The sequence below is a fragment of the Castor canadensis genome, chromosome 16 (assembly GCF_047511655.1).
Source record: "Castor canadensis chromosome 16, mCasCan1.hap1v2, whole genome shotgun sequence".
In the NCBI taxonomy this organism is placed as follows: domain Eukaryota; kingdom Metazoa; phylum Chordata; class Mammalia; order Rodentia; family Castoridae; genus Castor; species Castor canadensis.
The window spans coordinates 76645832-76670990 of NC_133401.1; the positions used below are offsets into that span (position 1 = coordinate 76645832).

Below are 25159 nucleotides of genomic sequence, written 5' to 3' on the forward strand. Positions count from 1 at the left end.
CTGTGCTCAGGGAGTTTATAGTCTGTTGGGATAGACAGACTGTGTAGCACACTGTTGGGGAAATTGCAGGGAAAGGGAGAGTTGCTGAGGGTAAACAGAGCAGAAGCAACTAACCTAACTGGTTAGTTGCTAACTAACCTAACTAACCTAACCTAACTGGTGCCATTGAAGGTGTCATAAAAGTCTTCTCGGAGGAGGTGAATGAGCTCAGCATTGACAAAAGGAAGCATTTTCAGCAAAGCAACTTGGTTATTTGTGTGTGTGTGTATACGGTGCTGAACTCAGGACCTCACGCACTCTAAGAAAGCACTCTACCTCTGAACCTCACCCCAGCTCTGCAACCTGATCTTTTTTAGCTATTTCTAAGAGATTACTAAGGGTGTTTGAAGACCTTAAGCCCTAGGAAATGTTCAGAGGCTCTGCCCCAATCATATCCAGCATATTGAAGTGTTTGTACATATTTACATATGTAAATGTGAATTCATGTTTTTATTGTGATGAAATGTATAACATAAAATTTGTGCATTTATCTACTTTTAAGTGTACAGTTGAGTGGCATTGAGTAGATTGCAATCATTCAGAACCTTTTCATCATCCCATGCAGAAATTCTATATTCATTAAACAGAAAGTCCCTATTTCTTCCTCACCTCAGCACCTGGTAACCTTTCCTTTCTGTCTCCATGACTTCGTCTCTCTACCACTTGAGCCCCACCTCCAGTCCTTTCTGCCTTTGAAGGACCATGATCCTTCTGACTCTGCCTCCCACATAGCTGGGATTATAGGCATGAGCCCCTGGGCCTGGTCCTCATTTCTTTTTCATGGCTAAATACTCCATTATACATTTATATATATTTCGTTTATCAATTCATCAGTTGATAAATACCAAGTATTGGTTGAAGGGTTCCAATTTTTGCACATCCTCACCAATATTTTTTTAACCTTTGTTTTTGTAACAAGAGCCATCCTAAAAGGTGTGACATGGTGATGTTTCATTGTGGCTTTGATGTTCATTTTTCTGATAGTGAGCTGAGAATCTTCTTCTGTCCCTGGTGGCCTTTTACGTCTTCTTCGGAGAAATGTCTATTCAGATCCTTGGTCCATTTTTTGAAAGTGATAGCAAAGTTTATTAGACTAGAAAGGCACTTTCAGAGGTGGAAGTGGGTCATCTCAGACTTTTATATCTTTTATGTAAATATATATATATTTATTTTTTATAGGTAGATAATAAAATTTTTTATTATATTATTGTTATACTGAGAGTATATTGTGACATTAACAAAAGTTTCTACAATATGTCATAGTTGAGTTCACCTCCTCCAAGAATTTTATATCTTTTTATAAATGATTTTTATGAGCATATATTAGTTGTTCCGGAGGTTTTATTGTGACATTCACATATGTCTTATCTAGAGTCACCCCCTCCGTCATCCTCCCTCCCCCTCCCTTTCTTAGAAGAATTTCAACACGTCTCAATGTTCAGTTTTCATACACATATACAAAGTACGTCACCATAGACACCCTCCTTCACCCTCTCTCCTACCCTCCTCCACCACTGGCACCCATCCCCAGAAGGACCTATTTCACCTTCCGCTCCTTCATTTTGTCCATTGATTGTTGAAGGGGGCTTTGCTTTAGTATTTCATCCAGGTTATATATCGTACTTTAATTGGGACTTGACTGGCACCAGGGCTCTCCCATGTAAGCATGTATAGGAATCCCTTGGAGGGTTTGTTCAGACAGGTAATTGGGGACTGCCCTAGAGTTTCTGATTCAGTATGACTGTGATGGGCTTAACTGCATTCCAGTGAGTTCTCAGGCGACACTGACGGTGCCTCATTTTGAGGCCCACAGGCCTTGTACACTTGGGAACCCCTGTCGTGCGAATATACCGTATCATCTGTTTTCAAATGTAGTAACACTTTTACAAATACTACACCTAATAATCGCTGAGGGTGGCAGGACATTATGCTTTACAAACACTTCTTGATTACAGAATTTCAATTTTATCCTTATATCTTATAATCAGTAATTGCTTACATCTCTAATATTTTTATAGTTTCCTCAACGCCCAATCTTAATCACTATGTCCAAAGCATCAGTGGAGGAAATAACTTGCCAATCACCTACAGATTTGCCTTATTTAAAAAGAAGGCTGCTGGGTGCCAGTGGCTCACACCTGTAATCTTAGCTACTCAGGAGGCAGAGGTCAGGAGGATGGAAGTTTGAAGCCAGCCCAGACAAGTAGTTAACGGGACCCTATCTCGAAAAAACCCATCAGAAAAAAGGGCTGGTGGAGTGACTCAAGGTGTCAGCCCTGAGTTCAAACCCCAGTACAGCAAAAAAAAAAAAAAAAAAAGAAAAGAAGAAGGCAGGATATACCCCTTGGTGTGGATGTACCAATGACATCCAATCAATAAATGATAGTTGTTTCCAACCCCCCCCCTTTTTTTTTTGAGATAGGATCTTGCTATGTAGCCCAGGCTGGCCTTGAATTCCTGCTTTTCCTGTCTCAACCTGGGATTATAGGTGTGTACAACCACACCTGGCATCGTTATCTTTTTTTGTTTTTGGTGGAGTTGGGGTTTGAACTCAGGGCTTCCTACATGCAAAAAAGCAGGCACTCTGTTACTTGAGCTACACCTCCAGTCCATTTTGTTCTGGTTATTTTGAAGATGGACTCATGAACTACTTGCTTGGGCTGGCCTTTGACCATGATCCTCCCAATCTCAGTCTCCCAAGTAACTAGGATTATAGGCGTGAGCCACTGGCACTGGGCTCCTTGTTACCTTCTTAAAGAGTGATGTTAAGATGATCCTCCCTCGAGTCAGGTCTTGCAGTGCTGTTACAGCATTAGCACTGGGAAGATCCCTTGCTAGCTTCCTTTTCTTTAGAACATGCACGGGCTCACTCTTCTCTGGCAAAGATGCTTGTCTTTTAATTGCCAGGGAGGAGGGAAAGAGAACATTAAAAAGACAAGCTCCGTTGAAGGAATCGTGACAGAAGTGCACTCCTTACCCGCATTGGCTGTTTGCATTATTCAGATTCTGACATTGAAGAAATACCTGATGTTGAAACATTAGGACAGATTAATAAGTGAAAAGAAAAATACATAAGCATCTATTTTCCATTTAATGCAGAATAATGAGAATCAAGTTTAATCATTGTAATCGCCAGCAGTCTTCAAGTGCAAATGTTACATTCTGGGTTTGAAAATGATTGACTGGTAACAGATGCAGAGGTTTTGTTACTGGTGTGTATACTTGGAGGTAGACGTGATTCTAAGAATCAGGCAGAAAAACAAGGTGACTTCAAGATAGGTGACAGCTGAGTTGCACAGGGGCTGAGGCTAACCAGCACACAGTTTAGGGCCAGCACCCCAGGATGCAGGGTTTCTAAGTTTCCCTTAGGCTTCCAGAGCCACCTGAGTTGCCTGTCACATGGCTTGGGGTTCTGTCACTCACATGAATGAAGGTTTTGTGTTTTGGGAGGTAAATACAGATGTAGAAAGGGGTGTGCATGCGAGGCCTGAGTCTCTCACGGCTTTTTTCCGTCCGATAACTTCACAGTTTATACACTCAGCAGATTCCTTGTTGGACAGTTTCCCTGATGACTGGGACACAGAGCCAGATCAGCGTTGATGGGGACAGGGGACTGGAAGAAGACATGAAGATCAGTCTTTGTTGGGTTTTAATCATTTTTTCCCCAGGTAGTTAACTTTACCAGAGAATACTAGATCCAGAAGGAACTAGACAGCTAATATTAATGTCATGATGTCTCTTCTCTGACCAAGTCATGAGTGGAATAACCAAAGTCCCAAGTAAGTAAAGTCCTGAGTCTATTGAACAATGACCTTGAAAGGGATGCATTGATCACCCGTTTCCTTTCCAAGTTGTAGAGAACTGTTTTTAATTAGGGCGAGGCTGGTGGCTCATGCCTGTCACCCTTGGGAGGCTGAGATAGGGAGCACTGCAGTTCCAGGCCAGCTTGGGCAAAAAGTTCCCGAGACCCCATCTCAACCAATAGCTAGGTGTGGTAGTATACACCTGCCAGTGCGGCTGCAGCAATGCGTAGAAAATAGGCTTGCAGTTCAAGCTGACCTGAGCACAAATTGAGACCCTATCTCAAAAACACCCAGTGAAAAAAAGCCTGAAGGTCTTGTTCCAGGGGTAGAGCACCAAGCATGAAGCTCTGTGTTCAAACCCCAGTACTGCCAAGAAAAAAAAAAAAAAAGGTTAGGATGAAGGGATAATGGGTTGGGGATGTAGCATGTCGAGGCTTTGGGTTCAATCCCCAGCACTTTGAGAAAAGTTAAAAAAAAAAAAGTCCGAGGACATAATGAAAAATACTGTCGCAAGAGTTACTGCTCTGCAGGACTCTGTGCTTCTGGAATTTTTGGTCCATCCTTTGAGAGTCTGTCCAACTACTTAGGTCCTGTGTACAGATTTTGGGGACTTTTGTCCTAAAGGACAATGTCTTTTTCCAGCCATCCTCCCAATACCAACCAGCCAAACTGCCGAGGACTAAGATCCCAGGCCCAGGAGGGGTCTATCCTGTCCTTGAAGCCAAAGTGAACAAATCCTTGTCAGTTTGTCCAGAAAATGTGGACATTAGTCAATATTTTGGGTTTTTGGAGCAGGAGTCCTGGTGAGTGGGGGATGGGAGTTGGACAATGGCCGCTATCCAGTCTTTCTGGGGGCAGAAGGGCGGTGTCTGAAATCACTTCCTTTCCTGTCTTACCTCAGTGCCACAGACCTTGGTGACTCTCCCAGTTCAGGCCTTGGCCATGAGGTCTGGTCAGGGCTGTGTCAGCCCCAGTCTGATGTCTCTGAATTTGTCTTTGGATTTCAAATGCTTTAGTTATTTAAGAAATAGGCTTGTCCCTTGTGCCTAGGCCGGTAGTGACGTCACCGAAGCAGCATTTGGAAATGCAGAGGGTTTGTATTTCTCACAGCTCTTGTTGGCCTCTGAGCTGACCTCTGTCACTCTCTCTCACAGGCCTGCTGAGACAGGACAGGACGGGAAGTCAGCCCTGAGCTGCTAGGAAGGCTGTCTTCGGTCATGTCGTAAAGTGTCTGGGGATCTTGGCCTCCCTGTGCCCCTGACCTTATTAGATAGCCCTGGACTCAGCTCTGTCATCCTTCACCCACCCTGTCATGACTCAAACCTGGGTGATCTGCTCCATCTGTCCACACCAAAGAGCATGTGACTGACGGATTTTAATTTGTCAACCACCCCAGAGACTTCATCTTTAAGACATGTATTTTTTTTAAAACAAGAAGAGCTCCTGCTCATTATGAAAGGCAAAGAACTATGGGAGTATGTTAAGAAGAAACTAAAACCACCTACAGCACCACTATCCAGAGATAACTGACGTGAACATTCTGCCGTATTTGCTTTCAGATATACTTTGATTGAGACGCTAGGGTTTTATTAACTTTTTACTTGTGGTTGAAGACAACTCCAAGTGTGAAGTTTCACTTCTCTGTTAGGAAATCGGAGATATTATTTTTTGGGGTGGTCATCCAGTAGATGAAGTAGTTGAGCAGGAGCATGTGGTGACCCCTGACCTAATACGTCAGAAGTTCCTCCATCCAAGGTCTTGGCTCCCTTGAGGGAGGTTTTTGGAGCTATTTCCATTAGGTGTGTGAAGGGAGTTGGTGACTGTGGCTTCATATCCTGCTGTGCTCTGCCAATTGTGAGTCAAGTACTCTGCTTCAAGCAGATAGGTCCTTTGATTTGCGCAGTCCTGGGTTCAAACAGGAGCCAGGAAGCATGCATGTGTTATTATCCATTGGAACCGTCAGCTAGTCAGTCAGCACCCTTTGTAACAGCAGCAACAGCTCCAGCTCCAGCAGCTCAGTGCGGTGGGTTTTATATTTACAGAGACAAAAGTGGCGTCCAGCCACTTTTACATCTACTACTCATGGTAATCCACCGTTAGTTATTACATCTACTACACTCAGTAATCCCGTTAGTTACAAGTAGTTGTCCTTGAGTGGTTACTAAGTAACGGTGTATTTCTCTCTAGAGTGCACCTGCCTATAGGTGATTAGCTTGATTAATAATCACTTTCCTTACAGTGACTGTCAGGCTTTGGCTCTCCGGTGGGAGGGGGAATTTTCTCCAGCCTTCCCCAATCATGTACAGAGTGCCACTTGCCTCTTGCATTTAAAGTTTCTACCTTGTTAATATATCCTGAATCGAACTGCTTGCTGTCTTGCTATTGTTACCTTGATCTAAGTCACAGGCATTTGTCACCTGGATCAGTTCAGTTAATCCTTGGGGAAATAAACAAAAATTGACCGGATGAGAATAGGCAGAGGCTATTTCTGTAGAGCTTGCTACAGCAAGGTGGAGGCGGCAGTGGCCATCAGCTCTTGCCTCTGGCAGGGACTCAAAGTGGGAGAGCTTGGGAGGAGCTCCAAGGGAAGGAAGACTCCAGGGGACCCCACTGTCACCGTGGGTGCAAGGAGCTGGAGGCAGGACACTCAGGTCAGCTGAAAGTCACATTTAGCTTCCCCTCCTGGGGCTTGGTTTCAGTAGGAGCAAGAGGCTGTCCTTGAATTCATGAGGCCCTGCTTACTTAGAGCCAATCAGTGGAAGAGTTATTATTTGGCTTCCTGGATAGCTGGCTTCTCTAGCAAACAAGGGCCCAGTGGTCTGACTTTCTGTGAGGCCGACTTTCTTGACTGGTTACTAAAGAGAGTGTGTTGGTGTTTTGGTGCCTGCAATGGATCATGGGTTAGAGTTCTGTTTTTATATATGGTCTCACCACTGTATATTAAATCTTTCATACTGCATGCCAAGCTTAGTAGTGTGTCTTTGATGAACACTGATACCAACTTGATTGGGGAGTAACTCCTGTTACACTCAACTACCCCCATATTTCCTAAGGCGAATCTGAGGATCAGAGAGGTTAAGTAATTTACCCAAGATTACACAGAGAGGAGAAGATCCCAGCTTCAAACCTTGGCAGTTTAATTCCAGGAATCACCACCTTAGACTGCCTTCCTCAGCTTAGAGATTGAGGTCACTGTGTCCTTGTCACGGGTTGGGAGATAAGCACTTAAAGTAGAACCTTTCTACCAGCCAAATTTGCATTTTGCCCTTGGTAATTGTCTTCCCGAGGAAGTCAGTCCATTCTGCAAGACCCAGCTGACCTCTGTGCTCTCAGTGAAAGCGGATCCCACTCCTCCCTCTTTTCTTTGAATACCCCAGGGCTCTACACTGCTGCACAGGGAGCCCTGCTCTACTCCTGCACGCTCAGGAGTTAGGCTGCCTAGGTTTGCTTCTTAGATCCCCTACTTAGGGCGGGTTTCTCTGTTTCCGGCAGCCTCAGTTTCCAAGTCTGTAGGTGGAGGCGACACTAAAAATACTACCTACCCTATGAGTTTGATGATTGAGAAAACAGATATAATGCTGGGGCTCAACGGAAATTAAAATGCAAATATTCCAGAACATTCTTTCCTGTGGCTTTAACTAACATAATATGGACAGTGGGAATTTGAATTGTTGACTATTTGGGCTGGAAAGAAGGAAAGAAAGAAAGAAAGAAAGAAAGAGAGAGAGAGGAAGAGAGAGAGAGGGAGAAAGAGAGAGAGAGAGAAAGAGAGAGAGAGAAAGAAGAAAGAAAGAAAAGAAAGAAACTCCTTTTAAAGGAGTTCTCTAGGAAAAAAGAGGACTGAAACAGTTCACAAAAAAAGTGACATTTCACCTCATTGCCACCCCGCCTCCACACCTACTGTCCGCCTCCATCACACCATTCCTGTTTGAGCTCTCCCAGTGATTACACAGGAAAGAGACTGAATATAACTTTGTTTTTACTGATTCAATAGAACAACTGCTCTTTGTAAATCCAGATAAACACACATACATTAAGGACTTCAAATTCTATTTTATTTTTCTTCTCTGGGTCACTGTACTTGGAATAAGTAGAAACCAAATAAAGATCCAGCGTTTGGAGAAGCGGAACAGGATGCCCAGCCTTTTGTTTGTGGAAATAATAGCCTATCAAGGGCCTTCTCCTACTTGGGTACAGAGCACAATGGAATGATTTGAATTGTCAATTTAACAAAGGGAAAAAGATCCACATGCCTGTCACAGTGCATTTTCTGTCTCAGTGGTATCGTCCACTCATTAGGGAAGCTAGGGAATTTGGCACAAAGTTGTCCTAATAATGGCTTAGTGGTGTTGCCAGGGCTGGAACTGCTTGTGGCCAGACAGGCCATCTTGGGAGTCTTGTGTCACCGACACAGGATGGGTGGCAAGGAAAAGAGGTGGGAGTAAAGTGAGGGTGGGAATTCCCCTGTTATTGCCTATTTTCTTGATTTACAGAAGCAAACTCAATGGCCAGAAGTGGGGGTGGAGGCTGAGGTTTGAAGAGAGAGGAAAAGGTAGGAGAGAGCCATCTGGGAGGCTGGGAGGACCAGGGAACAACAGCAGAGCCACTTCAGGCTCAGGGTCATGACTTGGAATGACCCGGTTCATGAGGTTCTGTTTTTCCCAGCCATTCTCAGCTCAGGGTGCAGGTGCCCAGCAGGCAAAGGCTTGGTTTTCACTGAGAAGGGTGCAGATTGGCCAAGAGGTTTGACAGAGTGAGAGGTGGGCCAGAGGGAGTCATGACAACAGAGGACCAGGGATCTGAGCCATGTGAGGACATGGGGTAGGGGAGAAGGTGAGGTGTAGTGGTGGAAGGTAGGACCCTGGACTGCAGGTTCCTGTGGAAGGACCACAGGAATCAGGAGGCTGAGGGGTGCACTGAAGTATGGGGGTGGTGTGTGGAGATGGGGATGCTTGAACCAGATTTCAGAGGGAAATCCCATTAGGATGACAATGACAGGGTTGGGGACTGAGGGGTGAGTGGCTGAAGATGGATGAAGGACAAGCTCATTGGCAGTGTGAAAACCAAGGAACTGATGAACAGGTACTGGAGTGTCAGCAGTGCAGCTCTTGAAGTCACCAGCGATCAAGTCCGCAGTACTGGGGGGTGACAGTGAGCCAGGAGCCGCACCATCAGGGAGGGAGGGGTGTGACCTTGGGAGCAGGGCTGTGAACAGGAAGGTGGTGGGGGATATAGCCTGTTGATGTGAGGCTTCAAGGTGCAGGAGTTGTCAGAGGAAGGAAGGAGAATGTTCTGGAAGACAGAAGAAGGAGCCAGCTCATCTCCAGGGCCATTGGTGGGACCGTCAGGGAAAGCGGGGTTTCAGAGGAGGGCTGGGATTCTGTGGGAAAGGCCCCTTTGGAGCATCGGTGGGCAGGGAAGCTGTCTAGAGAATGCTAACCAAGAACTATGAGGTGAGCTGGGGTGCACAGGTGCTCAGAGAAGGGATATGGGGGAGAACTGTGGAAAGGAGGTGGTACTGGGATTTGAACTCAAGACCTTGTGCTTGATAGGCAGGTGCCACATCCCCGATCATTTCATGCTTTAGTTATTTTTCTGCTAGGGTCTCATGTTTTTGCCTAGGGTTGGTTTCAAACTGTGATCCTCCTAAGTCTCCCACATAGCTGGGATTACAGATGCGTACCACCATGCCCAGCTTGTTCTTGGAGATAAGGTATTGCTAACTTTTTGCTTGGGCTGGCCTTGAACCATGATCCTTCTGGTTGCCACCTCCTGAGTTGCTGGGATTACAGGTGTGAGTCACTGTACCTGGCCTGCTGGCCTGAATCTTTAAGATGGGTAGAAGCTCTCCAGGCAGACCTGGAGGAAGGAAGAAAGAAAGAGAGAGGCGTGGAGTGAAAGACGTGGCTGTGTGTTTGGATTTGGGGTGTTAGAAACAGACCGATGAGAACAAAGGAGGGACAAGGGCTGGAGAGTTGGGGGCAGTCATGCCATCATGAAGGATCCTCAATCAGCATTTGGAATTTGAACTTTTCTGGAGTGATTGTGAGCTTTTGAAGTATGAGCAGGATGGTGACTGATTTTTTAAATATTATTATTAAAGGTGTTGAATTCAGTAAAACCACTGTTCTGTGGCTTGCAAGTTTCCTCACGTCTGTGTTTCTGACTGCACACATCTACGCCGGTGGACACCAAGGCAAACGTGAGGTGATTCACGCTGCTCCATCCCAGGTTGTTTTGGCATCTGGACTCAGCCAGGAACAGAAGAATTAGGGCAGGAGCCGGGGTGTCACAGCCTTGGTGAAGGGAGCTAACAACCCGGGTGGTCAGCAGGTTTGTGAAGACAGGCCTGATGTGACGCTTTGTGACAAATTTACTATGCTCTGTGACAAATTGCTAACTTTTCTGACTCCATCAGTAAAATGGGAACAGTCATCCCTACTTGAAGGTCCTGCATGGCTTCAAATGACATCACACAGCATTGTCCTTGGCAGAGTGACTGGCACAGAAACATTACCTGTAATTTTTATGGCATATTAGCTTGGAGCTGTCCTTTCCTCTGTGTATTGGCTGTACACTCGAATCACCTGATTCTACTCTTTTTTTTTTTTTTTGAGATAGTGTCTCACTCTGTAGTCTGGGCTGGTCTCAAATTCACCATCCTCCTGCCTCAGCCTTGCCAGTGCTGGGATTACAGGTGTGCGTTGCCATGCCCCCACAGCCTTTGGTCCAAGTTTTAAAAACTCATCTGCAGGAATTCTGCTGCAATTAGCCAGGGGGTAAATCCAACCAAGATACATTGTAAGCACATATGTAAATATCGCAGTGTATCCCCCTGTACAACTGTTATCTGCTAATAAAATTAAAGAAATGTAAGATACAGAAAGCATGTAATGAATGTATGAAATGTTATAAAACTTCATCTCCTGCTATGGAAGGATAAGTTTTATCTGTACCAATGTGACCAAGTGAATGTCACACTCCAGTGGGCTGTTGGGAAGCTTTGGGGCAGAGCGTTTTCCCTGGGAACAACTCCTACCCTGACAGCCCCTTCCCAAGTAGCCTGGGGCTCCCCTCCCTCCATAACACTCATTGTCCACCCCACACTTTCTGATGGCCCCAGCAGCACTGATGCTGGAGTTGACTGGAACCTCAGTCTTCAGGGAGTTTAACACCTTGCCAAAGCTTCGAGCCTATTTTAACTGAACGACTTTCTTCAGCACTGGGCTTACAGAGCACCCTACAATGGCCGTGCTCTGAATGAGTGCGCTAAAAGTCCAGAAGTATAGATCAGGATCTAATGCTCCAGGGAGATAGAAGTTCCCTGTGCTGCCTTTTCATTTCCTTATTAATTAATGAACACTCTTTGATAGCATCTGACTCCTCCTTTCCTCCCTTAGTGCTTTTTAGTTCCCTCAGTATAAAACTACAGAAAGGTGTTGAGAGAGAATTTCCTTTTAGGTGGTGGAAGGAGGGAGATTTTGCCACTTTAATTTTCAAGAATGGAAGGGATTTTAGACATTTGCTGGTCTGACTTTCTACCTATTTTATCTGGTATGGGCGGAGCTCCGGGGAAGGAAGAAATGGGCCAAATTTATAGAACTTGACCTCCAGGGAGCTTAGTTTGCAGAAGACACATTCCATGCCTGGGCATTGGTGGGAGTTGCATCAAACTGTGTTGTGGAAAAGCTGGAGCAAGTGGACCAGGGCAGTGGCTGAGGGCGGTGCTCTGGGTTCCAGTGGCCGGGGATGAAATCTTGGTCTGCTCTGTGCCATCTGCCTGTGGGGAAGAAGTTTCACATTGTTGGTCCCTCAGGATCCTGACACTAAACAGAAATTAGAGTAGTAGCTGCCTTCTAGCTCTGTCACAGTCTGAAGTCACAGTTCACGAGAGAGTTCAGTAACATAGCTCTACTAAGTAAGTGCTCAGTAAATTTTAGCTGTCACTGTTATTAAGGAACTTCTTTTTAATATGTTTTGTGCAAATGAGATCCTATGATGCTTCTACCACACAGTGTGTGCACTGACCAAATCCAACCTCCTCCTTCCCCACTGCATCCTTTCCAAGACTTCATCAAGGTTCTGCATTTCTTTCTTTCTTTTTATTTGGCTGTACTGGGGTCTCACACCCACCAGGCAGGCACTCTACCACTTGAGTTGCTCCCCCCAGCTCTTTTGCTTTTTTTTTTTTTTCAGGAAGGGTCTTGTGTTTTTTTTCCTGGGGTCAGCTTTGGACATTGATCCTCCTACCTATTCCTCCCTGTAGCTGAGACCACAGGCGCAGGCATCACCACACCCAGCTTGTTGTTTGAGATGGGGTCTTACTGGCTTCTTTGCTGGAGCTGGCTTGAACTTCAATCCTCCTAATCTCTGCCTCTCAAATGGCTGGAATTACACAGGTACACCACCATCTATGACCATCACTTTCTGTATTTCGAGGTTGACATTTTTCTAGTTTCCAATATGAGAGAGAACATGTCTTTCTGTGTCTGTCTTACTTCACTTAACATAATTCCTCTACTTCCACTCATTCTGCTGCAAATGACAGGGCTTCATTCTTTACAACTGAATAATACTCCATGGTGTGTATATGTACCACATTTTCTTTATCTATCAGTGGGCGCTTTGGGCTAACTGTATCTTAGCTGTTGTAAATGGCACTGCAAAACATAGGTGTGCAGGTATCTCTTGATATGCTCTTTTAATTTCTTTTGGATGTACATCTAGGACTGGGAAGCAGGGTCATATGTTAGCTCTACTGGGAGATTTTTATATTTCCACTAACAGTGTATAAGAGTCCTTTTCTGGGCATCCTCTTCTCCAACATTCATTATTGTCATTTTTAAATAAGAGCCAGTCTACCTGGGGCAAGATGGTAACTCATCGTGGCTTTGATTTGCACTTCTCTCAGAGCTAGTGAGATTGTGTATTTTTCATATATTTGCTGAGGATGTATATTTCTACATTTGACAATATTTATTCAGATCATTTGTCCATTAAAACATTTTGATCAGCAAATAATTACAAAGTAATGGGTTTCATTGGGATATTTCCATGATGCATATAATACACCTCGATCAAATTACCCTCTGTTATTCTTTACCCCTCCCCACAGTGCTCCTCTCCCTCTTCCTTCACGTCTTCCCCCCCCCCTTGATTCTGTGTCTGAGAGAAACATGGTATCTGTCTTTTTGAGTCTGACTTATTTTGCTTAACATAATCTCCAGTTCCATCTATTTTCCTGTAAACAACCTGATTTCATTCTTTATGACTGAATAATATTCCTTAGTGTCTGTAGACCACATTTTCTTTATTTATTCATTGATTAGCACCTTGGCTGAATCCATAAGCTGCCTATTGTGAATAGTACCACAATAAACACGGTTGTGCAGGTGTCTCTGCTCTATGTTGACTTTGATTCCTTTGGGTTATCCCTAGTATATGGCAGTTCTATTTTTAGTTTTTTTGGGAACTGATTTCCACAGTGACTGCACTAATTTACCTTCTCACGGTGTATAAGGGTTCCGTTTCCCATGAAACTTCACCTGCATCTCCTACTTTTTATTTTCTTGGTGATAGCCATTTTGACTGAGGTGAGATGAAATCTCAATTGCTTTTCTTTTTTGTGGTACTGGGATTTGAACTCAGGACCTTGCACTTACTAGACACGCGCTCTACCGTTTGAGCCACTCTGCCAGCCTCTTCTGCCTTGGTTACTTTTGGAATTAGGGTCTTGCTTTATGCCTGGGCTGTGATCCTCGAGCTTGTGCTTCCGTGTGTAGCTGGGGTGACAGGCACACACCACAACGCTCAGCCATTGGCTGACATGGGATCTTAACTTTTTTTGCCCAGGATGGCCTCAAACTGTGATCCTCCTGATCTTTGCCTCCCACGTATCTGGCATTACAGGCTTGACACCCTGGGTCTGGCCTCAGTGTAGTTTTGATTTGCATTTCTCCAGGGGCTGAACACGTTGAACGTCTTTTCACAAAATTGTTGGCCATTCGTACTTCATAGGAAAAGGGTCTGCTCACTTCATTGGCTCACTTATTTATTGGCATATTTGTTCATTTGGTGGTTAGTTTTTTGAGTTCTTTGTATATTCTGGAAGTTAATCTCCTGTTGGTTGAAAAACCGGGCAGAAATTCTGTAGGCTGTGTTTTCACTCTGTTAATTTTCTTTTCTAAATTTCCCTTCTGACTCCCTTGACTCACTGTTGATTCAAAGGTTTGTTATCCAGCCTTCTTCCATTTGCATAATTCCTAAGGTTTCTTTTGTCGCCTTCTAGTTTTATTCCACTTCAATCAGAAAAGAAAATGGATATAACTTCAAGTATTTTGAATTTTTAAAAAATTGTTAAGAATGCAGCCAGGCTGGTGATTTATGCCTGTAATCCTAGCTTCTTTGAAGGTGGAGATGGGGAGAATATCAATTTGAGGCTAGCCCAGGCAAAATGTTAGTGAGACCCCATCTCAAGCAATAGCTAGGTGTGGTGGCAGATGCCTGACATCTCAGCTGCATGGGAAGTGTAAATAGGATCATGGTCCAGGCTGGCCTGGGCAAAAAGTGAGACCCTATCCCCAAAATAACTAAAGCAAAAAAGAGCTGGGAACATAGCTTAAGTGGCAGAGTGTCTGCTTAGCAAGATCAAGGCCCTGAGTTCAAACCCCAGTACCAACAAAAGAAGGGACGGCAATAGAAGTATATTTTTCTTTTTCTTTTATCAGCATATATTAATTGTATGAAACAATTAGCTGTATGATTTAATTCCGTACATGTGCATATGTACTTTGATCAAATCCCCCCTCTGTTACTTTCTTACCCCTCCCCTGTTTTAAAATAATTTTGGTGGCTTTCATTATTCTGTTTCATATATGTGTATGAAATACTTCCATCTTATTCGTCCTCTCCCCTTTACTCTCTCTCTTCCTGCTGGTCCCCTCCTCAAATAGTCCCCCCATTTTTAACTTTTGTCATTCATTTAAGATCTAGATTCCACATATGAGAGAGAATGTGGTATTTGTCTTTAGCAGTCTGGATTATCTTACTTTACTTGATGATTTTCAGTTTCTTCCATTTTCCTGCAAATGACATAATTTCATTCTTCTTTATGGCTGAATAATACTCCAGTGTGCATATGTGCCGTGTTTTCTTTATCCATGCATTGGTCGATGGGTACCTAGGCTGATTCCATCGCTTGTCTGTCTGGACAGTGCTGTGATGAAATGGGTCTGCAGGTGTCTCCCTTGCACAAGATAAACATTCCTTTGGCTATCCGCCCAGGAGCAGAATAGCAGGATCATATGCTAGTTCAATTTCTAGTTTCTTGAAAAACCTCCATACTGATTTGTACAGTGGCAGAACTAATTACACTCCCACCAACAGTGTGTAAGAGGTCCCTTTTCCTCTGAATCCTTGCCAACATTTGTTGTTTTCTTCATGAATGCCTTTCTGACCTGGTGAGATGCAATCTCAGTGTCATTTGGTTTGCATTTCTTTTTTGGTCAAGGACATTGAACATTTCTTCCTGTTGGCTACTTGTATTTCTTGTCCTGAGAACTGTCTAACTCACTTGCTCATTAACTGGATTGTTCTTTTAATGCTTAGCTCTGGGTGTTCTTTGTATATTCTGGATATTAATCCTTTATTTGATGAGTAACTAACAAAGATTTTCTCCCATTCTGTAGATTGTCTCTTGATTTTTGGTAATTGTCTCCTTTGCTATGCAGAACCTTTTTAATTTGACTCAATCCCATTTGTCAATTCTTTTATTTTCTGAACAATTGGAGTCTTATTCAGAAAGGTGTTACCTAGATCTTCAAGGGTCTTTGCTATGTTTACCTGCAATAGTTTGAAAATTTCATGTCTTATATTTAGATCTTTGATCCTATCTCTTAACCTGCACAAAATTTCAAAATGGGAGTGTACCTCAATCTTCTTCTTGTGAATATCCAATTTCCCCAGCCATTTGTCGAAGATCCTGTCTTTCTCCAACATAATGTTTTTGGTGCCTTTGTTGAAGATCAGATGGCTATAGCTGTATGGATTTATTTCTGGATCTTCTATTGAATTTGTTAAGACTTGTTTTGTGGCTTAATGTTTGGTCTGTTCTGCAGAGAGTTGCATGCACTGTTGAAAAGGATGTGTGTTTTGCAGCTGGCACATAGGATGCTATGTGAATATCTTTTCTTTTAGCTTATTTAATTCTGATTCTTCTTTGACTTTTTTTGGTCTTGATGATCTATGGATGAGAGGGAGTGTTGAAACCACCAGAATTACTGTGTTGGAGCCTATCTCTTCCTTTAGGTCTAATAGTGTTTGTCTTATAAAATTGGACCCCTCTGACTTCAGGTGCACATGAGCTTATAACTGTTTTATCTTATTGAATAGATCACTCAGTATAGCAACTACTTTCTTGTTGGTATAGCAACTACTGATTACTTTATTTTTTTTATTTTTTTTATTTTTTTTTTTGAGGAATAAAAACATTTTATCTGTGTATTCAGAATCACACACAAGTTACCTTTACAGTTCAATTTACTATATATAGAAATCATTTGGGTTTTATATTTTCAGTTAAATTTTGAACTGAGATTACAATATATAAAAAGATTTTACAATAGTTCAGTATTTTTTAGCATACCAAATTGAAATACATAGGTTCAAACTTCAGATTTAAAGCAGTCTTCAAATACAACACAGACATTTCTTAAAGTTACCTTATCATTCACATGTGGTATTTGCAACTCGGCTGCCTCACTACAACAGCTCTCCTAGGGAGATGGCAAAACTGACGCCATGAAACTCAAGCCTGTATAGTCAAGCCAAGGATTCAGAGTTATGCCATCTTTAAAAAGGTATGGCATTTCTGGACCACAACAATGCACAACATAAGAAGGTAGGGAACACTTCCTCCTCCTTGTTACAGTTAAAAACATTGCATGGTTGCTTGAAATTTTGCATAAAACCCCGTATTATACCTTGGAAAACTCCAAGGGCAATTAGATGACAATGGATTGGGGTCCTAAATTCTTGTTTTTTCTAACTAATAGAACCCATGATATTCAAATGGGTGTTAATCAAATCAAAAAATATTAAGCACCTACTGGTTTGAGATTGAAATTAGAGATTCATGATCAATTTCTCTCCACCTTGAAATCAAGGTGTGAAAACCAGCTAGTTAAGTGCATTCCAAACTTCTCCTATGTAGCACAGGTAGAATTTTCTGTCCATTGGCACCAAAGTGAAGTCACATTTCCTCTTGGGAGACAGAAATTCCACATTTGAACATAGAATAAGTTAGGAAGAAATGACCCCTGTAGTTTGTTTTATTACTATTGTGATTCTGAGATCTAAGATCACTATATACTAGCAGTGAACAAAGCAAATTCCTGGTAAAACTGTCAGGTTAGTGACATTAACTCCTTCCCCAACTACCATAAAATTCTAGTATGAAAAACATTAAAAGTAATTACTAAGTTGATCAAGTGGGAATAATAAGAAACTAAGGGAAGAGTTCAACCCAATAACAACCAAAAAGTCCTAAATTTGAAATCACTGCAATTGAGAAATTAAAGAAAGTGTGCTTTACCCCACCCCCTCCCCATTCTAAATTTACATATTCTGTGCAAGAGAGCAACAGATTTCAGGATATAGATGTAGCCCTTCTTTAAATTCTAGTGCTCGCAGTTTTCTGCAATTTTATTCCCCTCCCCTACCAAGTTTATTCAAAGTATTTAATAGAATCTTCCATGTCAGCCAGACTTGTGATTTAAAGATTTACTAAGGTACTCTATGCATTCTATCTATACAGAAACACTTATTAATTATTACAGTTGGTTTATGCAATTAACAATTTTTGGTGTTAAAATTATTAAAACATCATGCTTACTGCACATCAACTCTCCATAATAAATCTGAACTTCACAATGATTTACCAAACACTTTAAATTACTAATTAAATAACTGAAAAATGTACTGAGTCAAACTAAACTTAAGTGGGCTAAAAGAAAAATAACCCTCAAAACAGACCATATACACATCTATTTCAAAACTACCTTTGCTAGCTAGCCCCTTTCCCAAAGCTTTAGCCTGAAAAAACAGTAAAACTACACAAAAATTTATTGCAATCATACAGGGTTATATCAGGTCAAATACAACAAGTACTATGATGCAATTTTACATTTATTAAACTACAGTTCAAAGCACAAATTTACACATTCTAAATACACTAAACATATCTAATGAAGTCACACTGGTCTTCCACTGACATTTGATGTATCTGGGTGAAAGACATTAACTTTACAAGACTTTTTAACACGAATCCTTAGTATAAAAACTGTGTACTTGTATGTAAACGGTTTAATGGGGAACCCAATTAATGGGCTTCCATCTCCACTAAGTCACCCATTTTGTTGCATATTTTATTTAAACGCTTAAGGGGTAGGACAAACTGATATTTAAATCTGGATACATTATCTAAATCTCCCACTACCCCCAATGAATTGTAGATGAAGCTGATTTTGTCTGGTCCCAAATAGCTATTAGTATTAATTTTTGTTTCCAAGAGAATAGCAGAATAGATTGAATTTTTTTTTTCCACACTGGAATATAGACCAGACAAGCTTAACCTGCTACTTCAGATCTATGGAAGCGTTAATGCCTGTTTAAGCTTCAGTGGAAAAGCTGTCTTCTTGGCTTAGCTGTATGCAAGAAGATGCAAAGAAGAAGTTCTTCATCATTGTGTCTGAAGTAATTCCAGCATCTTGCATCTCATACCAATCACTGAATGACATCATGTAATAAATAGCTGGCCTCTGAAAATCATTAAAAGCAGATGGTTCATGGAAAGAATCTGCTCCCATGTTATCAAAGATAAGCCAATCTCCCACATTCAGCTCAGGAAGAAGACAGCTTTCCACAATTTGATCAAGCTCATCACAGGATGGACCCCAAAGACTGCTTGTAAATAAAGGCTCATCTTTCTTGTCTTTCTTATGAACCTCTGGAATGGTATTTAAGTCCTCAGACAGTTTACTTGCAAAAGAACCATAAACACCATCATTCATATAATACATGAACACTGGTTCATCGCTCCTGGTTTTTTCTACTCCAGAGGAAATTGTATCATTTTCAACAACTTTCTTAGCAATGATATTAACTGCAAGTGTAAATGCAGAAGACACATAGTAGCTTCCAGGTTCTGAAATTATCTTAATGCCAGAGCCTTCTGGAAAGTAGATATCCAACAGAGGGCTGATAACGTGATTAACCTCTTCCAACTGGAATTCAGTTCCGGTGAAGCCTCCACCAATGTCTAACATGTTCATTTTAAATCCAAATTCTCCAGCCATGTCAAACACACATCGAGCATCAGATAGAGCATGTACATATACTTGAGATTCTTTGCAAGCACTTGAAACATGAAATTGAACCCCAATTATTTGGACATCAAGTTCCTTAGCACATTCCCAAAGATGCCTACAGTTCTTCAGAGTAGTGCCAAACTTCATGTTACCCTCTTCACCTCCAATATTATCTTCTGTTGCAATATGTAGTAAGACCTTGGCATGTGGGTGATTACGTGCAATTTTCTTCAATTCAATTTCATTGTCACATGTCATGATATTTACTCCAACTTTTGCTGCATACTTTATCTGAGAAATTTGCTTGCAAGGACTTATGTAAATGATGTTTTCTGGAGATACACCCAATTCTTGCACTAAAACCATCTCATTTTTGTTGGAACAAGCAAACCCAATTCCAAGAGCTGCCAAAATCTCAAGTACAGCTGGAGAAGAGTTGCACTTCACTGTGTAAAATGGCTTTATCTGGGCCACCACATTCTGCCATTGACTGTGTTTCTTCACAATCTTTCCAAGATCCCCCACAAAAAATGCATTTTTCCCTGTCAGAGTATGTTCATAAACATAGTTATCAATAACATTTTCGAGATTTGTTCCTTCATCCAACACACCAACGGAGTAGTTTGCATCATCAATAAATCCTTTCATCTCAGCCGTATTCCACAAAGCCGAAAGTCATAAACCAGGAAAAACAAGAGATGGGCCACCAAGCCTGTGTCTGGGTCCTTAGAATATGCAACAAAATGGACAAGTTAGGAGATGGAACCCCCCTATCATCAGCTAGGTTCCCAAGGTGGCTCAGCGTTGAAGTCGAACTGCTCTCTATACAGCACTTCTCCTAGGCCCTCTGGGTAGTTGTATACTTGGTCAGAAAGCGTCTTCTCTTTTTCGGCGGAATTTTTAAAGAGGGATGTGGTTACCTTGAGCAGAAATACCCAAGGCGGCCTGGGCCATAGGCTGCAGGGACGACGTGGGAGGAAAAGCGCGGCACCGACACCAGCTGGGCAGCAGTGGCGGCGGTGGCCGAAGGAGAGAAATGGAACAGCGCGAGTAGGAGAAAGACGCGGGCTAGGGAGGGAGAGGATTCGGCCTCGTCAAACCGCAGAGCAGCAGAGCGAGAAGCAACGAGAAGAGGCAGAGAAGGCGACTACGAGGAACGGGGGGGGGAAAAAAGAGAACGCCACAGCCGAGAGACCAGCCAGAGTGTCTACTGATTACTTTAGATTTTTGTTTACTTAGAATATTGTTTTCATCCTTGCCCTTTCAGTCTGTGTCTTTGATTTCTTTTCTTTTTTCTTTGTGGTGGCACTGGGGTTTGAACTCAGGGCCTTATATTTGCTAGGCAGGTGCTCTTACTACTTGAGCTACTCCACCAGCCCCTCTCTGTCTTTATGAATTTCTTGTAGGCAGCATGTTATTGTGTTTTAGTTTTTTAACCATTCAGCCAGCCGGTATCTGTTTTTTGGAGGTCTTTGTATATTTACATTCAAAGTCATTATTGGTGAGGACTTACTTCTGTCAATTTATTTTCCTAGTGGTTTTGAATGTTCTTCTTTTGTTCCTCTCTGTTTCTTCTTTGCAGTTTGATGGCTTATTGCATTGATGGTTTTCTGCTTCTCCTCTGTGTATCTGTTCTGCTGTTCCTGGGTTGTATAGTTTCACATGATGTCATGTAGTTATCTTTCACTTCTGGATGTAGGATGCCCTTAAGCATCTTTCATAAGGCTGGTGTGGTGATCACAAGTTCTGTTTTTGCTTATCTTTTTTTCCCCTTTGTTTCTGAAGGATAGTCTTGTTGACTATGGCAATCTTGTCTGGCAATAAGTTCGTTTCAGGACTTGGAATATGTCATTTTGGTTCCCTGTTTGCCTATAGGGTGTCTTCTGAGAAATTTGCTTTTAGTCTAATGGGGATGCCTTGAAATGTTTTCTCTTACAGATTTTAGACATTCTTTGTCTTACACTTTTGACAGTTTTACTATGACATGTGGTGAATATCTTTTCTAGTTATGTTTGTTTGGGGTCCCACAAGCCACCTGCACATTGATGTCTGTCTTTCCCCAGGTAAACAGAATTTCACTATGCTATTTTGCTAAGTAAGTTTTCTATACCCTTAACTTTCTCTCCTTGCCTGTGGGTATTCTGAAAATGTAGACATTTGCTCACTTAATGGTGTTCCAAAGTTCTTGAATACTTTTTTCTTTTTGACTGGGATATTTCCAAAGGTCCTTCTTCAAGTTCAGATGTTCTTTCGTCTGCTTGATGTAGTGTTTTTGAAGCTTTAAACTTTATCTTTAGTTGACCTGTTGAACCCTTCATTTCCAACATTTCTGTTTGATTTTTTTCAAAATCTCTACCTAAATGCTGATTTTTCTCATTCGTATCCTTCATTGTTTTCCTAATCTCATTCAGCTGTTTATTTGCATTATCTTGGACTGATTGAGCCTTCCTGTAGTCAGTTTTTAAAATATTTATGAGGTATTTCATCCATATTAATTTCTTTGAATTCTGTTGTAGTTATGTTCTTTTGGAGGTCTCATATCACTGTATATTTTTCACAGATCTTGTGCTTCTGTATGAGGTTTGCACATTGGTGGATTAAATACCTCCAACAGCCTTTTTGAGGTGACCTTCTTAGTAAATACTTTTGTCCTGAAGATGTGTCTTGGGATTGGCTGTCTTGGGGTTGGTGTCTAGCTGGGCACTATATTTTAGTCTCTCTATGTCTCCTTTGGTTGTGATTGACTTTACACAACTGTGTACACTACAGTGGGAGAGGCCCACTGCTACGTGAGCCATACGAGAGTTGGGGCATTAGTAGTTCTGGTAGTGTGGCCCAGTAGGTATGTGTGCTCACTGTTTGGATACTCGTACAATGGGAACTGTGGCCATTATTAGTCTATAAGTTTTTTTTGGTGGGACTGAGGTTTGAACTCAGGGCTTTGTGATTGCAAAGTGGGTGTTCTACTGCTTGAACCTCACCTCCAGCCCCCTTTTGGGCTATGGGGTTTCCTCAGGCACTGTTGTTGCTGGCTCTTCTAATAGAAAGGACCTTGAGTTCTGGGTGCTCCAGCAGCGGTGAGGGGCCTGAGGCGCTTGTCCTTCTACTAGTCAGTGGTGCAGGCTCAAACTCTGTACAGGGAGAGGTGATGCAGCACTGCTCTGGTCCTGACAGCAGTGCGCGGTCAGCCAAGGCTGGGGGTGGGACAGGGCTGGGGATTGTGTAGGTGGCAACAGGAACTCTAGTGCTCTTCTCTGCTGCTTTGGAGGGCAGTGTGTGCACCCAGGAGTGGGACCAGGGCTGCAGCTTGACAAAGTTGCTTTGGTTCTCTTGGCTATGTGTTCTTTGTGCTTGTGTTCCAGCCAGAGTCATAGCTTCTCAAGGTCCCTTTAGCATGACCTTGTGGGCAGGGCAGTACAGGGAACCATGGTGTTCACTCCCTGCCCTGTCAGCAACAGGCACCTGAGCATTGTGCAGGGTAGAGTGGTAGCAGGAACCGTGTGGATGCCTGCCCTCAGTCCTGGCACTGGTGCGAGTCCAGGTGCAGCTGTCCATGCTCTTGGTCTCAGAGCAAGCACCTGAGGATGGTTCTCCATTTCCCTCTGTCATAGCACCTGTCCGCTACAGAGCAGAGCACTCTGTGCTTGGGTTGTGGTCGTTCTACTCGGCCAAGGTGGTTTGCAAAGCAGCCACCACATAAGAAAGTGCAGTGGAATGCCTGTGGGTGCCAGAGATGGGAATATGCAGGAGTTTCTGATGCCTAGAACAGTCCAAATTAACTGTAGGAACCTTTTCAAGATGTTTCCTAAGCTCCAGCACCCTTGGAAGGGGTCTTCAAGCCATGATGTGAGATCCTTTCCCAAAGAAAGTCTACCGTGCATATTTTTGCTTACTTACCTAAGTGTGCTGCAGGCCTGTGAGGACTTTGAAACTTTTCAGTAGCCAGGACAGCAACATCCACACTTGTGAAGTTTGCTGAGATTTCCCCTTACTCTGCAAGGGGCTTTAAAGTCAGGCAAGTGCCTGCCAGGGTACTTAGTTTTCCTTTCTTGCTGCTGTCTCAGGTCTCTGCATCTTAGAAGGTTACACACTCTCTTTTGCTGATTTCCAGGGTCCTACCACTGTCATTCATCTCAAAATGCCTCTCTAGACCTGTTACTTGGGTTCTTCTTGTGGAAGAAGACGTGAGTCCTAAGCATCTCTCTTCAGCTATCTTTCTCTTCCTCTATGAACTTATAACAGGGTTTTATGGGAATGATAATGGAGAACACTTTGTCTTAGTGATTTAGAGCAAGGCTTGTATATTCTTGGTAATGAGTGAACTTCTGTGAACTTCTGGTCCTGTAGGGAGAAGACCCAGCTTCTCTTTATCCAAGTGCAAACCCAACAGCTCAGGAGATCAGAAAGGCAGGTGCACATGGATCCTTTCCATCAAAGAAGACTGGAAATGATGCTGGCTGGTCCTTTGATGGGCTCTTTATTCAAAGTGAGTTTAAGTGCTTCGAAATGTGGGGGGTTCAATGAAAGGGAGGTGCTGTCAACAGCAAAACTATTTTGAGACCATTGGCATCCATTATTTTCTTTGATTCTCAAACTCCATGTGAATGTATATTATCCAGATACAATGTAGTAGCCCTCAAATAACTTCAGTGAACAAATGAACAGTTGGGTAGGTATTATCCTGTTTAAATGAAGAAATGGATTCAATTACCCTTTGAGTATCAAGCCTTCCAAAGCTTACTAGCTTCAATTCAAGACTCACTCTGGGGGGGGGGGTGGATTTGATTAAAGTATTTTCATACATGGATAGAAATATTATAGCAAACCCCTTTTGTCCAATTAACGCATGCTAATAAACAAAGAACAAAAATACTCACTGCATGATTCTGTAGGTTGGCAGTGAGTCCTCTGCTGCGTCGATGTGGATGCTGACATGTCAGTGGGGTTGGAAGGTCCCAGATTACCTCATAGGTACATCTGGCAGTTGGTGCTGCACATGGCTAGGGAGTCTTGCTTCTCCTGGATGTGGCACCCCATCTTCCAGTAAGCTACTCTGGCTTCCTTATGTGGTGGATTCCATGATACTGGAGACAGAGCTGGAAGGTTCTGGAAACTGACATGCTGTTTTCACCACATTTCACTATTAGTCAATGTACATCATGAAGCCAGCCCAGGTTTACAGTCTGGGAAAACTCTCCCACCTTTCTCCAGTGCCCCATTTTTTGTTTTCAATTTTGGGGCTCAAACTCAGGGCTTTGTGCTTTATGCAGATGCCCTACCACTTGAATCCTTTTTATTTTTTAGTTACTTTTTAAATAGGGTCTTGTGCTTTTGGCTGGGCTGACCTGGACCTCAATCTCCTATTTATGCCTTTCATGTATCTGGTATGACAAGCATGTACCATTGCACCAAACTTTATTGGTTGAGATGGAGTCTTGCTCAGTTTTTGCCTGGGCTGCCCTTGAATCATGATCTTCCCCATCTCCACCTCCAAGTAGCTGGGATTACAGGTGTGAGTCACCACACATGGCCCCAAAAGTACTCCCTTTCTTGATGGCAGAATCTGCAAAGAATTTACAGCCATATTAATATACTAAGAGACTAAGATTTTAAGAAATAAAATCATTAGTGCTTGTCATGAGACAAGCATGACTTGAACTTTAGCCTTTCTTCAGCTCTATATCCACTTTTGCTACAGAAGTGCTGTCAATTCAAGACTGAGGCAAAGACATTTTTTTAACCTTACACTGGGACTTTGGGCACCTGCTGTCTCTGTTGAATGTCATAATCCTGAGCCACTGTGGCTTATGCGTAGCATTGTCCTTTATTTGTGTATAAAATACCCATAGTATCCTTACACAGTATAGTCAAATTCAGATTCTTTAAAATGAGGATTTAACAGAATCTCTTTCCATTCCAGGAGAACCACAGTGCCCATGTGTGGATTCAGTT

General features: G+C 42.6%; 1 pseudogene; it reads right to left on the reverse strand.

Moving 5' to 3' along the window:
• Positions 1 to 16322: 16322 nt before the first annotated feature.
• LOC109679181 (antizyme inhibitor 1 pseudogene) lies at positions 16323 to 20078 on the reverse strand (annotated as a pseudogene).
• Positions 20079 to 25159: the final 5081 nt, after the last annotated feature.